At 44.7% G+C, this 14,324-nt stretch overlaps 1 protein-coding gene across 9 annotated transcripts in view; it reads left to right on the forward strand.

The window, feature by feature from the left end:
- FAT3 (FAT atypical cadherin 3) overlaps positions 1 to 14,324 on the forward strand; it is an 863,405-nt gene that overhangs the window by 561,754 nt on the left and 287,327 nt on the right. The window lies entirely within an intron of this gene.

The raw sequence follows: 14,324 nt of genomic DNA on the forward strand, positions 1-14,324 counted from the left end.
ACCAATTCATTATATCATATATTTTTTTTTTTCGCTTCAGTGTCTCTTTAAGCAGTGTAATGGATCCAGTGTAATGGATAGTGTAATGGTTAAGGGCTCTGCCTCTGACACAGGAGACCAGGGTTCGAATCTCGGCTCTGTCTGCTCAGTAAGCCAGCACCTATTCAGTAGGAGACATTTGACAAGTCTCCCTAACACTGCTACTGCCTATAGAGCATGCCCTAGTGGCTGCAGCTCTGGTGCTTTGAGTCTGCCAGGAGAAAAGTGTGATATAAATGTTATTTGTCTTGTCTAATTTTTCTTTTGGATTGAGCATAAATGGTACATGCTAGGCTAGTTTCAGCTAGTAGTGTTGGTGGTATAATGGATATGTTAGTTATCTACCATATACTGAGACCTGGGTTCAATCCCCAGCCACGGTATGTAAGCTGGCTTATGAAATACTGGAATTCCCTGGCAGATGAGCCCCTTCTCCCTCCGGTAGGAGGGAATAAGTAGAAGGGGAGGAGGGTGGAGGGAGGTATTAGAAGCCTTGAAACATGTCTTCAATTATTTTTCTAGCCAGAAGAAATGTTGGTAAATTTTGAAGTTCGCCTCCCCATTGAAGTGTATTGCGGTTCGCAAACTTTTTCGCGAACTGAACTTTCCGCGGAGGTTCGCGAACCGAAAATCGGAGGTTCGCGACATCACTAATTAGAGATAAATTTGTTTCTTTGTCGAAGCTGCCCATACACTACAGGCCGATTCACGTCCGATTTCAGCATGAAATCTTCAGGGAATCGGCTGAGAATCCGCTGCCCCCCAATGTATAAATGTGTCCCCCAGTGTGTGCATTTATACATTACCTGTCCTGCAGGAGGCTGCTGCAGGACCGGTAATGTATAAATGTACAAAGGTGGGGCTCATTTATAGATTGCAGTGACAGCGGCGGGTGTTTCATCGCTCGTTCTGAAATCGTCCGCCGTATCGCCGCACACCCGACCAACCAACTTCAGCCCGACATCTTGCGGCATGAGCGATCGACAATGCAACCAATTTTTGTCCCGAAATTGATCGCTTTGTCGGTCGGGCATGCACTCGGCAGCACTGATTTTCATCCAATTCGGTTATAATAATCGAATCGGGTAGTTGACCGGCTGCCAAGTCACCGGGTGTATGGCCACCTTAATGTTTACTAAATGTATCTGATGAAGGAATGTAAACAAAAGATAATGTTATCACCTGGGATTTTTTTCAATGGGCTAGAAGCTGCCCATTGAAAAAAGGAACTTTCCACTGAAGAACAAGGTGCTGTGTTTAACTGTTTAAATGCTGCTCTGCTACAAATGCTGAGTTTTGTACCACTTTAAGCATGGTTGCATTGCTAGCCTTACTATAAAGAAAAATGTTGGTTATCCTATGGATGAATTTCATAAAATGTCATTTAGCATTGAATAAAGAAAATAACAATTATGATATATATGTTTTTAGAATATGCATCCTTGAAAACTTATCAGCAGAAGATTTTTTTAACAACTGTGTGGCTGATTTACAATTTTATAGACAAAATATTTTTTATACAGTATAACTGAGGATTATAAGCAAGGAAAAGTAAATGTTAAAAAGTAATGTTAAAGATGTATTTCATTAACTGAAATACATGTATGGTTGGTTATGTTGAGCTGATGCCTTTTTGTGTTTTTATTTACATACAGTAAAGAAACAGTTGTTTTATATTTTTGTAATTCATTTTGGGGTACAGGATGAGTCCCACCTCTTGTTGCTGTTGTGCGGCCCACATATTTGGTAATGGTTATGGCATGATGGCTTCTTTGGTTTTATTGAGAACTTTTTCAATAATCTTTCAACCTTTTACCCTATCACCTAATTACTGGGTGTGTTTATAGATAATGACAGTTGTTGCTGTCTGTTTTTTTACAAGATGATGATCAATCATTTCTTGAGAGGTATATGGTGGCTGCTATATTTACGGTATTTCCTTTTAAACAATACAAGTTGACCGGCGGCCCACTGGTCTATTTAGCTGCAGTAGTGTCTGAATCACACACCAGAAACAAGCATGCAGCTAATCTTGTCAGATCTGACAATAATGTCAGAAACGCCTGATCTGCTGCATGCTTGTTCAGGGTCTGTGGCTAAAAGTATTAGAGGCAGAGGATCAGCAGGATAGCCAGGCAACTGGTATTGCTTAAAGGGAAATAAGTATGGCAGCCTCCACATCCCTCTCACTACAGTTTTCCTTTTTAGTAAATCAGATTTTTTTTCGTACAGACAAAGAGAGCAAACTAGAGTCTGGGCACCAGCAGGCATGAAATGCATGTCACCTTTATTTATTATTATTATTGTTTTATAAAGTACCAGCGTACGCCGTGGTGCTGTACAAAGTAGGAAAACAAAAAAGGGGTGCATAATGATACAGACAATTATATTCATTAAATGGACACTGGTACTACAGACAGAACTGGGGGTTACAATGATGAATAACAGGTATAACAGAGTGCAAGCTATGACATGAACAGTGGCGTAGCTAAGAAGCTGTGGGCCCCGGTGCAAGTTTTGCATTGGGGCCCCCCAAGCACTCTATACATAATATACTGTATACCACACCAAAACCAACGAAGGACAACCACAGAGTCAGAGGTGCAAGAAGGGGATGGGAAACAGTGTGTTCATGATCACTGCTATTCTAATCATCTATAGTGGCTGGGTAGTGTAATGGTTAAGGGCTCTGCCTCTGACACAGGAGACCTGGGTTCGAATCTCGGCTCTGCCTGTTCAGTAAGTCAGCACCTATTCAGTAGGAGACCTTAGGCAAGTCTCCCTTACACTGCTACTGCCTATAGAACGTGTCCTCTAGGTGTCCGCTTTGAGTCCGTCAGGAGAAAAGCGCAAAATAAGTGTTCTGTGTTTGTTTGTTCTGTGTCTGTGTTTGTATAGAAGTGAACATTATCAGCATAGGACCAATAAAGAGCTAATACTGTGTTTGAGGGTGGGTCCCTTGGGGGTCACTCTAACCCAAGGGCCCCGTTGCGGTCGGTAGCTCTGCACTCCCTATTGCTACGCCCCTGGACTTGAATAACAACTTCCAAGACACAAAAGGGTTAGAGAGCCCTTCTGAGCTTACAATCTAAAGGTATGGGGGGAAACGAGAGGTGGGGAAGTATGCGGTATACATACAGGCACAGTACCTGTTTAGGTTATCTAGTATGGAGTAAAACTTGAGAGGTTGAAGGGCGAATGGACTATGGTAAGTCAGAGCATATGCGTGTCAGAAAAAATGAGTTTTGAGGGAGCGACCTCAACATACAATAAAGCGGCTGCCTAATGTATAGCCTGTTTCGCCGAATACCCTGCTTTGTCAGCCAAAAACATAATACCCCAATATCCCAGTATATTGTTTTTGCCTCCGACGAAGCAGGGTATCCTGCGAAACAGGATGTTAGGCTATACACTTTGCAACCGCTGTCTTGTATGTTGAGGATGGAATAATGGTGACATGCTTTTCATGCCAGGACTCTATTTTGCTCTCTTTTTCACAATTGACTCTGCTTGGCACAGTACTGCATTTGACACCCTCAACATTCTATCTACTCCTCTAGTGCCGATCTTTTCTTGTCTCCCATCCATACAGTTTTTTCTTACACTTTGCTGTAGTTGATAATAAATGCCACAGTGATTTCTTCTCTCCTATAACTCCTTTTGTCTTGTCATGCCATGTAATTAATAGGCCTACTCCTGCCTTCACGGGGGAATATCCCTTTATCGGAAGATGATTCCATCTCCCAGCATGGGTTTCACATGCTACGCGGCCCCCTATCAAATAATGTAATACATCATCTGCGTTTTTAATAAAGGTTCCTTCTCCTCCGCCTTGTGAAGACGGTAGATTGAAATCGTCGTCTCCGCGTTTGAAGAGGAAATGGCGGTGGAAATAGTTGCGGCGTCCCGTGACCCGAATCAGATCGTTGTCTGGGTGAGCTCACGTTGCGGCATAAAATTAAATTATGTAGTTAAATTAATTCTGCGTTCCCCGCGCTGTAGTATAAAGGAACGTGTACCATTAAATGGATTAGCAACGGGGAATAAGTTCAGGATGAAAGACACAACAGCGAATGTTAGACGTGCGTCTGTGTGTGTGGCTGGGGTATTTGTAGATGCCATTTTTAAGGGGGGGAATAATGCAAGCTACAGCTCAGTACCGCAAGTCAAAGAGGGTGACACCGCTAAGGTCAAAGTATACTTTTTCTGCCCTTGGGCCAACTTGCAGCTTCCCTGCCATGTGCAGCATCCCCTCCTATTCCTTGTGCAGCCCCCTCTTCCATGTCTAACATCCATGTACAGCAGCCTCTTTAATTTCTATACAGGTTATTTGGGCAGCAGCACCCCCCTCCTATTCCTTGTGCAGCCCCCTCTTCCATGTCTAACCTTCATATACAGCAGCCTCCTTAATTTCTATACAGGTTCTTTGGGTAGCAGAACCCCCTCCTATTCCTTGTGCAGCCCCCTCTTCCATGTCTAGCCTTCATACACAGCAGCCCCTTCAGTTCTGTACAGCTCCCTTGGGCAGCAGTTGCCTATCTCCTTGTGTTGCAACCTTTGTATTCCATTTGCAGCCTCTTCTTCCATATGCAGTCATTCTTCCTCCATGTCCAGCCGCCCCATGGCCAGCTGCCGCTCAACACCCAGGCCTTACTGGCCTTCCCAGAAATCAGGCCCTGGACACCGCTCATAACCCATACATGCTCTGTAGGTGCAAGAAAAGGCCTCTTCTAAAGGGAAAATGCACAGACTGTCAGAAGGAATCTGCAACTCTCCAATGGCTCCAATAAAACTTCCATTCCTTTTATTTATAAGCTAAACAGGACAGACAAAATGGCTGACGCGTTTCAGACAATGATGTGTCCTTATGTTTTGGTACCATTTCACATGGGCATTAATCGTGGTGCTTGTGGCCATGGTGGTGTTCATCATTCAAGCACTGTCTGGTTTATTTTTCTTGTTCATTAAAGAGAGTCTGAAGCGAGAATAAATCTCGCTACAGACCTCATAGATAGCAGGGGCATGTGTGCCCCTGCTAAACCGCAGCTACCCCGCGGCTTAACGGGGGTCGCTGATCCCCAAATCCCCTCGGTGCAGCGGGGGAGCGCTTCCTGGTTGGGGCAGGGCTAACCGCCGCAGCCCTGCCCCACTCGCGTCTGTCAGCGCGTATCTCCGCCTCTCCCCCGCCCCTCTCAGTCTTCCTTCACTGAGAGGGGCGGGGGAGAGGCGGCGATGCGCCACTGATAGACGTGACTGGAGGCAGGGCTGCAGCCGTTAGCCCTGCCTCCAGGAGCGACCAAATATACAACCAACGCTTGTGAGGGTGGGTTTGGGGGTGAAGGGACCCCCGTTTAGCCGCGGGATAGCGGCGTTTAGCAGGGGCACACATGCCCCTGCTAACTATGAGCTCTGAAGCAAGATTTATTCTCGCTTCAGAGTCTCTTTAAGCCAGCACTTATTCAGCAAGACTCCCTAACACTTCTACTGCCTATATAGCTTGCACTAGTGGCTGCAGCTCGGGTGCTTTGAGTCTGCCAGGAGAAAAACGCAATATGAATGTACTGTGTCTTTTCCTAGAAATCAACCCACAGGTTAGGTACACCTCAAACTCACCCAAATAAACTGCAGTGGCAAATTGAGTAAAAGAGACTGGGAATACCTAAATTTAGGGACAATAATGGTGGTGTTGGTCACCTGACCTCTCCTGTCTCCCCTTCCACTTCATCTTAGGTCAAAGACACACATCCTCTATCTTCTCTACAGTGGCCTATGAGAGGAGATGTGGCCCAGACCACCATTGTCCCTTACTCCACCCACATGACTGCTGCCAATAGGACCTGAATTTAAAGAGAAACCGTGACCAATAATTGAACTTTATCCCAATCAGTAGCTGATATTTTACATGAGAAATCTATTCCTTTTCACAAACGGATCATCAGGGGGCTATGAATGGCTGATATTGTGGTGAAACCCCTCTTCCTGTCTGTGAACCTCATTGCATTGTGGGAAATAACTGCTGTTTTACTTTTTACAGCGGTTTCCAACTGCCAAAAAAGCAAGCAGCCTCTCCTTCCACTGACATCACCTGCCAGCTGTAAAAATCTCACCATGTGATAAATGTCAGAATTTAAATCAGGGAGAGGAAAGATTTTACAATGGGCAAACACCGACTAAATCATTTATACATAAAATGAAGCACTTTTTGTATTACATTATTTTGACTGGAGTTCCTCTTTAAGTATGTTGGTGCTGTGTGTAGGCTGCACAGAGAGGAAACTGACTTTCACATGGTATTCACCGCTAATAAATTATGGTTCAGAGGGCAAAATGGCCGCCGTAAGCCATTTGCTTTGAGTGTTCTCACACTCCGTTGTAACTGTACCAAACAGAGAGTTGTCTTTACCTCAGAGGAATATTAGCAGGGAAACAACTCTGACATACATGGTGCTTTATTAGCACACACCATTCTGTTTTTATAGAATGTGAACTAAAAATAACAAGACCATTTCAGAGTAATCAGTAAAAATGGCTCCTTTGGCAGCTTCAGTAGTCTACTTCATAAACCCCAGGATTTTGCTCTCAACCTTATAAAGCCCTGTATATCTAGAAATACTCCTCGGATTCAAGGATCACTTCAGAATATTTCAGTCAAGTGTTTTCAGGCAAGAAGTGTTAGGGAATCAGCTATACCGCTACTCTGGATTAAATGTTCAATATCCCTGCAAGAGAGGCAACTTGGTGTGTGTAACGATCTGCTGGTGTAGGGGCACCAGCAGATCGTAAATCTGAACAGAGTAGCTATATCAGAACAATAGTCAGCATTTTATTCAGAGTGTGATCACACGTGTTTTACTGTGCACAGTAAATGATGGAGTACTCCTAGATGATAGCCCTTGTCTGTAGGGACTATCACTGGAAAGAGTGGTCGTACAGGCAATGTCGGTAACAAGTCGGTCAGGTAGCGGTACAGTAATGTCAGGAAAATACGTAGTCTAAATACAAGCCAAAGTCTACAACAATCAGATGAGCAAAGGTACAGAATCAAAAAACTAGATCAGAGTGGAGGTCGGGCCGAGGTCGGCGCCAGATCAGATTGGCAAGGTACAGATTCGAGAGGCAGTAAGAGTAATCATTGGTTCAGGCAAAGAGTCATACACATAAATAAATACAATTATATGTTTTTTCCTAGTCTAAGTGTGAATCCCCGGGGTCCTGCCGGATCAAACACACATGGATCTGACTAAGGTCTGAGAGCTTTCACTGCAAAGTTTCAGCAACAGCAGACAACGAGCCACTGATGGCTCAGGCCTTAAATACAAAAGGACATTCAGAAAGTTCCGCCCCGTGGATTCCAACCAATCGGCGGCGAGAACCAATCCAATGCTGTCAGTTGACCGGCAGGTCAGCTGGCCCGCCTCCTCAATGCATAAAGGTCCTGTCTCCTGGTGCGCGCGTGCGCTGCTCTGCTTTGATGCACCCTGGAGAGACCTGCTCTATCGGAAGAGGATGCCTGAGATCCGCGGTGACGTCAGACGCGGGAGCGGCTGCCGCACCGCTGCCCACTGCAGAGGTAACCCTATCAATCCTGACATTGTGTAAGTCTACAGGGAATTATTTTGCTCTCTCTGTGGTTCACTGCAATTTTGCCATTCTAGAAAATAGCTCCTACCCGGCTGATGTTTATATTTCATCAACTTTTTCTCATGCCTTCTGGCGTTTCCTTTGATCATAGATTAGTGTCTTGTGGGAACTTTTTTATACTGTGTTTTATTCTCGACCTTTCTGGCTGTAAACAAGCCTGACTATGTTCAGTTAAGCGTATCTAATTGTTAATTGGTCATTTGGTTGTTGGGTGAACTAAAGATTAGCTGGGGAGTAGTACGGTTGCTTCTTTCAAACCCATTCAAAACAGCCCCTAACAACCGTGTACATGTATGCACATGGTGGTGTGAATGAAGCAGCTGAAAGGTGTTTGTGACTATTGTTGTACACTATGAGTAGCTACTCGTAATCGAAATTTAAATAAGGCCCGGTTCACATTGGAAATAATGAGCCAAACAGATAAGGTAAGCGGGATCTGGTCTCCGCGTCACCGAATCTGCATGGCTTTGTGCACACTGGATTGGTTTTCACTCAGTTTGCCGTAAAATACTTGGTAAAATACATACCTAAAGTCAGCGGTAGATGCTTCCTCTTCTTGCGCTGTGACTACACAGTGCATCATGTCACTAGTCACATGACATGGAAGACGACGGATGCCTCTACCGCCGGCCTTAGGTTCATATTAGGCCCGGTTCACCCTCGCTCACCATCCGCCCCGGCTGCTGCACCCACCCTCACCCTCCCGCCACTCAGGTTCGTGTCCCCACATTCCCCCACCCCCTAGTGTGAAGCAACGCTCCATTCCCATTGCCCCCAATGCAATAGCATTTTTTTCCCATTCCGTTCTATTGAGGAGAGCGGTCTGGAAAATTAGGGCCTGCAGCATTTTTTAGGTCTGGGGACCGGAACATACGGAACGTATCCGTACCAACGGACGCATGTGAACGGTCCAATAGGTTAACATTGGATCCTTTCACATCCGTTCCGTTTGTACAGTATACAGTACGTTCCACAAAAAAACGCAGATGTGACCAGGGCCTAAGAACACAACGCCACGTGTGTGTGTGTGTGTGTGTGTGTGTGTGTGTGTTAACTTACCCATACCACTGCCTTTTTTTGAGGTCAAATCCAGAAGACCTTGCAACCTCCTGTTGACTACTTATAGCCAATCACAAGAAAAACACAAATGCACTGAACAATGCAAGCAAAGACTCAAACGCATCACAAAAATGCAAGCATGCAATTTTAAAATCCCATCAAATGTGATTTTAAAATTGCATTGCATTTGTTTACGCTTGCCGCTTCCCAGTGTGTACAGGCCCTAGAAATGGGTATCCTGAATCATTTTACTACATTCTACCATATGCTGCTACAGTGCTCATGTTTACTATGTATTTAGAATGTTGTCAGAGTTGGCACATAATCTCTCCGTATACGTTTGCTTTAATATTCCATAGATCAGAGACGGAAATGTCCCGTCCCCAAGTCAACGGTGGTGTAGTGGTTAGCGCTCTCGCCTTGCAGCGCTGGGTCCCCAGTTTGAATCCTAGCCAGGGTATTATCTGCATGGAGTTTGTATGTTCTCCTCGTGTCTGCATAGGTTTCCTCCAAGCACTCTGGTTTCCCCCAACAGCCCAAAAACATACAGATAGGTTAATTGGCCCTAGACTACGATACATACACCACATGATCCATACATAGACATAAGACTATGGTAGGGATTACCATAGGACAGCCTGTGACAAGACAATATACTCTGTACACTGCGGAAGATGTCAACGCTATATAAATACTAAATAATAATAATATTATATAGGTGTGATCTGTAATAAACCAATGAGCTGATTCTTTCTTCATACCAAAGTCCTCCGATCTCCAACGGTTACAGCGCCTGGAAACTTGTGTGCTTTCACCTTGTTTGGTTGCCTGTGGCAAGTCTGAAATTGTGGTCCCCCCCCCCCTCCATAGCACGGATTAAATCCTGAGCTGGATGTATTGAGCAGCAGCGGCACTTTCCGCACGTTAGCTCTCATTTCAAGCATTATAATTACCTGCTTACAGCGTGTGATAATACGCCGTGATTTGTCACAGAGATGAAAGTGGCACAGGCAGGGGGATATTAACATCTAAATTATTTCCATTCAATCCTTCAAGACTCCTTTTTTTCGCCATTGTGCTGTAAAGCAAAAACAAGGCTTTATGAACACTGTAGCTTTTCCTCCGGGAAGTATTGCGTCCAATTAGAACGAAGCATTCTTTTGTACTGTTTGCCTACCATATACTCCAGATTGTGTTAATCTTGTAAACGCAAGCTGAGCATTACAGTTGTTTTTTTCTGCAAATACCTTCCAGGTAGTCCACTGCAATATAAGTACCACTGAGCTCTGTGGCTTTACAGTTAGATCACTGTTAGTTTATTGCCAGAGCCAGATCATCAAGAGGCAACATAGGCAGATGCCTAGGGCGGCCATTTTCTCTGATCTCCACTCGCTCACTCTTCTTTTTTTATCAGAAAGATAAGATGGCAAGCATTGGGAGCCTCAGCTACTTCAAGACAACTGAAGCAAGAGGGATATAGCTGCCATATTGAATTCCTTTTAAACAATACCAGTTGCCTGACAAGGGCTGATCTGTGTGGCTGCAGTAGTGTCTGCATAACACCAGAATCAAGCATGCAGCTAATCCAGTCAGATCTGACAATAATGTCAGAAACACCGGATCTGCTGCATGCTTGTTCAGGGTCTATGGCTAAAAAGTATTAGAGGCAGAGGATCAGCAGGATAGACAGGCAACTGGTATTGCTTATAAAGAAATAAATATGGCAACCTCCATATACCTCTCACTTCAGTTGTCCTTTAAAATAGAAGGTATTTGTGATTATTCAGCTTTAAATGAGCGATTGTGGTTACCCACAATGCACCACTACTGTATATGCAAATGATCTCTTTAGGCCCATGAAGCCAGGCTAGCATCCAGGACCACTGGTGTAAAGCAAGCCCATAACTTGCTGTACATAGACATAGCTTGCATAGTCACACCAAACCCACATGCAGACAGCCTGTTTTGGACTTTTGGTCCTCATCAGTGCATGGCAGGGATTGGGTATTCTGTTACCTGAATTTGGTGACTTTACAGACCGGCAAGTGCTAAGGTAAGCCAGCCATTGTGATCAAACAGTCGTACTAGCTCACCCCCCATTGCTAAGGATGGTGACATTACAAGCAGAGAAAGGCCTGACACTCCACCTGGATTTTTGACCTTGACTTTAAAGAGACGCTGAAGCGGAAAAAAAAATGATGATATAATGATTTTTATGTGTAGTACAGCTAAGAAATAAAACATTAGGAGCAGAGACATAAGTCTAATATTGTTTCCAGTACAGGAAGAGTTAAGAAACTCCAGTTGTTATCTATGCAAAAGAGCCATTGAGCTCCACGTCTTTCAAAGTCACAGAGATCTCTGTCTTCTGAAGCTTGTTATCACAACTGTCAGTCTCTGTAATTTCTTTTTCTCTCCAGAGGATAGGTCAATAGTTCACTAGCCTGCTCTGTAAAATAATTAAGAATGCTGAGTAGTGTGTAAACTGCAAATATTAGAGAATGTTGCAATGTTATAAAAAAACACTATTCAACTGAAAATAAAAATATGAGAATATTTTCTTTGCTACTAATGTTCTAGTAATTATCCGTACAACACAACCAATTCATTATATCATAATTTTTTTTCTCCCTTCAGTGTCCCTTTAAGGCACCTTTTAAACTAGGAAGCTTTCTTTGCGTTACCTTTTCTGTGTGCAGGGTAACGCAACAGCAATGAACGTCCTATGGGGCCTATGGTAGTACACTTACCGCGTTGCGCTGGAAGTCAACAGTGCATTACGATCAGACTTCTGTGTTGACACAGCAGTGACGAAATGCATCCAAGTCAATGGACGATGCAGAAAATGTAAATATGATGGTGGTGGCGGTGCTACATGCATATGCGAAGCGACACAAATACGACAGGGAACCCAGGAATCCCAGTGGCGTACTTTCTGTCCAGCAGGTAGTATGCTACTGGGCTAGGGGCGGCGACAGGTGCGCAGGGAGGTGGCGCCATGCATATAGGGCACCGTCTTTGACATGGGAGACCAGGGTTCAAATCCTGGCTAGGGCAGTACCTATTAAGCAAGGAGCCCTTAAGGCGCGTACACACGCCGTACTTTTTCAAACGACGGGTCCGTCAGACCCCCCCGCGAGGCGGTCGTTCTGCCGACAGTTGCATGTGAGTACAAGCTCGGCGGATCAGTCAAAAACAGTCTTATCAGTCTGCCAACAGCTTGTACTCATGTGCAACTGTTGGCAGAACGACTACCCCGCGGGAGGGTCTGACGGACCCGTCGTTTGAAAAGGTACGGTGTGTGTACGCACCTTTAGGCAAGACTGGATTTTTGGGGGGTTTGGATTCATATGACCCTGTTAGCCCATCTGCCTCAGGGTCATATGAATGTAAGTTTTACAGTGTGATGCAATGAGGGCCGAGCAGCGCACGCAAACGCAAGACCAAGGTGTAAAACTGGCCAAAAAACAAATCCTGTCCAAGTTTGCTACAGGATATCAGTTAGGTCTACCAGTGTTCTTTACCCTACGAGAGACTTCATAAGTCATATCCTGTGTGTCTAATGATGAGTGGACTGTAAGCTTTGTGCTCATTCATGCTGTATGTGTAATTTTTTTTTAAAGAAATCAAGACTGTTTCTATTAGTGATGAGTTTTGCATTCACAAAACTGAACCCGAGAAACGTTGGTTACTAAAGTCATACGTACCTCCCAACTTTTTTTATATAAGAAAGAGGGACACTTAAGCCATGCCCCTGCCACACCCCTAACAACGCTCCCGGCCCACCGTAAAGATTTTATCAGAAAATATGTTTTTTGAAAAGTCAAAGTACACTGGTCCTTTGTATCCTGGTGCATTATCCTTCATATTAACATTTAAAAATAAGAAATGTATCAATTTAAAGGATGGGAATAAAGTTTAGAGTCAATTGAAGTGAGTCTGAAGCTAAATTGGTCCTACAGAGCACAGTTCCAGGGCTGTGGAGTCGGAGTTGGAGTCAGAGTCAGAGCAATTTTGGGTACCTGGAGTCGGAGTTGGTGGTTTCATAAACTGAGGAGTCGGATGATTTTTGTACCAAATCCACAGTTCTGGAAAGTATTAGACTAAGGAGTCGGAGTCGAGGAGTCTGATCCATTTTGGGTACCCGCAGTCTGAGTTGGCGTCGGAGTCGTTTCATAAACTGAGGAGTTGAAGTCGGTTGATTTTGTACCGACTCCACAGCCCTGCACGGTTCGCTCATTCCAATGCGGGCTCCTCCGTTCAAATCCCCCGCTGTGGGAGGCTTCGGCAGGCTTTGGCAGAGTTTGGGAGCCCGAGTGCTCCTGATTCAAGACAGGCAGCTCCGTACTGCACATGCGGGAGTGCACAAAAATGCGTGCTTGCACATGCACAGTACGGAGCGGGCCCATCTTCGGGAGCACTTGGGCTCCTGAAGACTGCCAAAGCCTCCCACAGCGGTGGAAGTGAGTAGTCTCAGACCCATCGGTCAGAGACTGCTAGCAGGGGGTCCAGCACTGGAACGCCGTGACCATAGGGGGAATGGGAAAGCTCTGTAGGACCCATAGCCATCCCTCTCCTTAGGTGAGTATATGTTTGTTCTAGTTTTTCTCTTTTATTGTTTAGCTTCAGACTCCCTTTAAAGCGGATCCAAGAGGAAAAACTAACTATAGCAAGTAACTTGTCTATATATCTTATCTAAAGTTTAAATAGTTTACACAGTAAATCCTAGCTGCAAACAGCTTCAACGGTATATGATTATTTATTCCTGTGATCAAATGAGAGCAGCCATCTTCTGCTTGTCATCATTACACAAACAAGCTGCTCTGCATCTCCACCTCTCAGCCTGTGAAAACTCCACTCCCCTCTCCTACTTTCTCCTCCCTCTCCACCCCCTTGCCTCTGAAATCTCCTGCATACTTCAGCAAAAGCCTCTTCCTCACCAGGCTGAGCTCCCATGAGCACTTGCAGTATGGGACTCAGAATGCCTAGGAGCTGGAAGAGCTGGGGGCGTGGATACATTCATGTACATGCAATTAGGCAATAAATAAAATGTAAAAAAGCATTTGGGGTGAAGAATACCAAATAAACTATATGAAGGCACTGGCAGCAAAAGTTTGTCTCGGATCCACTTTAAAGAGACTCCGTAACAAAAATTTCATCCGGTTTTCTTCCATCCTACGAGTTCTAAAATCTATTCTAATGTGCTCTGGCTTACTGCAGCACGTTCTACTATCACCATCTCTGTAATAAATCAACTTATCTCTCTCTTGTCAGACTTGTCAGCCTGTGTCTGGAAGGCTGCCAAGTTCTTCAGTGTTGTGGTTCTGTGATGCATCTCCCCCCTCCAGGCCCCTCTCTGCACACTGCCTGTGTGTTATTTAGATTAGTGCAGCTTCTCTCTGCTCTCTTATCTTTTACAAGCTGGATAAATCGTCCTCTGAGCTGGCTGGGCTTTCACATACTGAAGAATTACATACAGGCAGAGCGGTCTGCACTCTGCAGGAAGAAACAGCCTGACACTTCAGTGGAAGATAGCTGCAGGGGGAAAGAAACACACAAATGATCTCTTGAGATTAATAAGGAAT

This window comes from Hyperolius riggenbachi, chromosome 2 (assembly GCF_040937935.1).
Source record: "Hyperolius riggenbachi isolate aHypRig1 chromosome 2, aHypRig1.pri, whole genome shotgun sequence".
Classification (NCBI taxonomy): Eukaryota; Metazoa; Chordata; class Amphibia; order Anura; family Hyperoliidae; genus Hyperolius; species Hyperolius riggenbachi.